This window comes from Heterocephalus glaber, unplaced genomic scaffold (assembly GCF_053883595.1).
Source record: "Heterocephalus glaber isolate CG9 unplaced genomic scaffold, H.glaber_assembly_v1.0 deba00001662, whole genome shotgun sequence".
Lineage (NCBI taxonomy): Eukaryota > Metazoa > Chordata > Mammalia > Rodentia > Bathyergidae > Heterocephalus > Heterocephalus glaber.
In genome coordinates, this window is record NW_028258403.1 from 17,052,957 (window position 1) to 17,056,910 (window position 3,954).

Genomic DNA, 3,954 nt, shown 5'->3' on the forward strand with positions numbered 1-3,954 from the left:
AGGGACAATGAAAGTAATAATAGTAATATTGAATGTATCCAAATCTTTTATCAAGAATTCAAAGGCATTTATAAGTGCTGGCTCATTAAATCTTGCAGCATCTCAGTAAGTTGGGCAGCTGAGGAAAAGACACCGTAGTTTTTCCTACTGAAGAAATTAAGGGCTAAAAGCTTTAATATAAGGATAGGTAAAAAGGATAGAACCAAAGACAAGAATACAACTAAAGGAAATTAATTTCCAATGATGAATGTCATTATATTGTATACCTAAAATGTACCAATGATTAGAAAGAATAATCAATAACGTAAAATAGGAAGAAAAGGTCCAAAGGGGGTAGGGGTAGTGGGAGGGGCAGGGGAAAGGAAATAAGGGAAAGGAAAAATGATGAGAAATGGAAAAAATGGAAATAAAGTCTTTGTAAATAGGGAAGGGTGGAGGGAGTGAAGGGAGGGCTAGGAATGGGGAAAAAATAAGAACCAAGGTGCATCATGTAAAGGTACAAGTTCCCAATGAGAAATGTAAATGTGTTGTATACCTACAATGTACCAATAAAAGAATTTAAGGAAAAAAAAGAATACAACTAAAGATTGCCCAAGGTCCATAACTTCCTTTGGTGTGTTCCTGTTTCTAAGACCTGCTTGGTTAATGCAGTCATTCCCAGAACACATCTTAGATTGCAAAACACGTATCGCATTGAACACACAGATGAGATCTTAGGTTCACCTTAGCACAGATGAACAATAGCACTGATCTATAACGTTGACAGGCAGAGTCCTTCTCTTAAATTATCTAACTCATATTTCATTTTCTCTTTAAACAGAGTAAGAGTGGAGAGTACTATTGAAGGAGAGTGAAGCAGAAGGACTCTCATTGAGTTTGCAAAGTTTTACAAATGAATATCTTAATTAAACAGGAAGACCAACTCCTCCTTTTGCTTTGAGTGATTTCTTTCTCTTCCTTTTGTACTGAACATGTGGATGTCTCATTAAAGATTTGTCTGGCCTGGTAAGTAAACTGTCCTTTTGCAGGCTGAATGTCAGCACAGCTGCTTTTGCTCAGGCTTTCAACCTGTTTCTTGGAGCCTCCTCAGCTCTGGGGCATCTGCAGCTCTGGACTGATTAGAGGTAGACATTCCATTGAGGAGATCTCTGAAAAGAGAAACCCCTTTAGATTTTGTTGAAACAAGAAGTCACTTCTCAGTTCTGCCATTATTTTTTTTTTCACATTGAAAAAAGTTTATTTAAAAAAGTTCTAGCAGTGAGAACAGTAACAAAACAAAAGGAGAGATGGACAAACAAAACAAAGAGGAGGTTGTGTCCTATGGGACTTGTCTCCATTCTTAATCAAGTTCTTTATACCGAGCAAACATGACTCTTCGAACAGCGTCTCGGTAAGTCTCATTGGACTGTCTCTTGCTGGTTCTTCCCGGGAGTCCAACACCAGGCCCCCTCATCCGGCCTTCAGTCTCCTCTGATGAACCCAATCCAGGATGGCCAAATCCCAAGCCTGCCCCTTTTCTCCAGCCAGTGGGCTGCTGGACACAGCCTCCTTTGCTGCTAGTGTTGATGTCTTCTTTATCAACAGGCTTACAATCACTGTCACTTTCCCTGGAGTATTTAATGCGTTTCCTTTCCGGACAGTCAAAAGATTGGAGCTTTTCCTTGTGATCATTTCCTCTTTCTTTAAACCTTCCCTCCTGTTCTCTCCTCTCCAGATAGGCTAGCTCCTGCTCAGACTGTTTTATCTTCCGGTGGATTTCCAGGTTTTGCTTGTGCAGGTCTGATAGTTGTTGGTGTTTGATTAGAACGTCTTTGTTGGGAAACTGCCTTCTGCAGAGCAGACAAGCCAGTTTATTCCAGTCAGTGAGTTTGTCTTCTTCATTCTCCTTCTTAGTCAGCTCCTCCCGCTGCTGGGGCTGGGTTGTGCGGGGCTGTAGTGGAGCAGTCTGCTCCTCCTCCTCTTCTTCATAGTCACTGTCTCCTCCATATTCACCCAGGAGGCCAATCAGTGGGTTTACCACCTTCGGAGGAGGACTCTCTTCCTTCTTCACAGTAGGAGGCAGGGGCTTCTTAAAGACATCCTCCGGGGGGCTCGTCCCCTCACCGGCAACTTCCTGAAACTTTGTCACTGTTCTATCTTTTTTCTCCTTGCTATGTCTCTTAGGCATTTCTTTTTTGCTACTTGACTTTCCCTGACTGGTGGGTTTCTTTTCCTTGATCTCTTCTTCCTCAGGTGACCCAGGGTCCTGGGGTACATAGACTTCTTGTTGAGTGTTGGGGTCATAGTAAGTTCCTGCCAAGGGGTCATAATAGTAGCCAGTAGCAGAATCATATATGTAGCAGTCAGATGATGACTGTTGTCCTTGTCGATTTGTGTCAGAAGACCAGTCTGAATTTCTGCCACCTCCCCTTCTATCTCGGAAATATATTTTACCCTGGTAGTAATGCATATGGTCAGAATGGTCTCCAGAATCATTTCTTCATTTTCCAGTGGCCAGGTTTATGGCTACCATCTTCCCATCAATGCTAAACGGTGGATCAAGGTTCTGCAAAACCTTCACTACACGAAGAGCTTCCGCATGGGAGTCAAGGTCTATAAAGCCCTAGGTGTGGCCCATGGGGCCAGTTCTGTTCTTGATGATACGAACATTGGCAGTAGTAAGGTGGACAGAGGGCTCCAGCACTTCCACTATCACCTCAGGTGGAGTGGAACGATAGCTGTGTTTTACCATGATTGTTTTGCTCTCTCCATCCTGGCGCATCTCTCCAGACCATGACTCCTTCTCTCAGTCTCTTCGGAAAGCAAGCCCTTCCCTTCGAGAATGAGGCAGATATCTTTCTGCTTCTCTCTTTTGATGTCCCAAGCGTGGTTCTTGTCCTTCTTCCTGTTTTCTAGATTCAGATTCTTTTTCAGCTGGCCTTGAGGACTGGCTGGGTTGTTTTTCCAAAGATGCTGGTATTGATGTTTTCTGAGGCTGAAGGTAGGTTATTAATTCTTTCTTGGCCTCTTCCTTTGGACACTTGCAGAATGAACATGAAGATTGATGCCCACCAGTGCTAGCCGTACATCTTTTGCAGTACCAAAAATCCAGGTTTGGTACATACTCGAGAGTGATTTCTTTGTCATGGATCATTACAGTTCCCGAAAATGTCCTGTTCTGTTACCAGACCGAGAATCCCCCCACATCTCTTTCTAAGCCAAGAGGGCCTCAATAAGTAGATGCTTTTTGTATAAACTTTAGAGCGGTACCGAGGCAGCGCAGTCGCCGCGGCCCGCTCCTCCTTCTCCTCAGCCACCGCCACCGCCACCGACCCAGCGCCTGCCTCGGAGACCGGAACTTCCTCCCAGCGGGCCACTGCTTCCACAAAGGCACCGAACCGCCGCGGCCCTCTGCCCGCCCAGTTCTGCCATTATTGAAGGCAACCGAGGAAATGTTTCCCATGAACCTGCAAATTCCATCTGACAAGTATGAGCAATGTAAAGATGAATGTGTTCTCTCTCTTCCATTTGAAAATCTTGAGGGTACCTATTCTTCCAATAGGAATCTCTAACTCTTTTTTCTTAAATCACCTACATAATTTTTGCTACTGTGACTATTTTTTTCTTGTATCAAATATTTTCTTGTATCAAATTTATATCTTTATTCCTTTGATTTAGCCGGATTTTAGAAATATCCACATTTAGAAATATATTAGCTCTATCAGGGCCATACCATTTCCTCTTCCAAGTAGGAGTAGGAACATAGGATCCTTACCTTCATCATAAAGCCTTTGAGGCCCTTCTGCTTTTTTCCTCCTCATCCTTTAATCATCTTTGTTACTCAATATTGAGTGCCTCCCAGTTTCCCCGACTCCCTTAAATAAAGAGATCAGAGATTGTGTCTGCCTTGTCAAGGTCTGATTTTCAACATCGTATATTAGCGTTGGTTTCGGTTCAGAGATGTATGTACAGCCA

At 43.3% G+C, this 3,954-nt stretch overlaps 1 pseudogene; it reads right to left on the minus strand.

Moving 5' to 3' along the window:
• Positions 1–1,229: 1,229 nt before the first annotated feature.
• On the minus strand, positions 1,230–3,265 carry LOC101706614 (RNA-binding protein 6 pseudogene; annotated as a pseudogene).
• Positions 3,266–3,954: the final 689 nt, after the last annotated feature.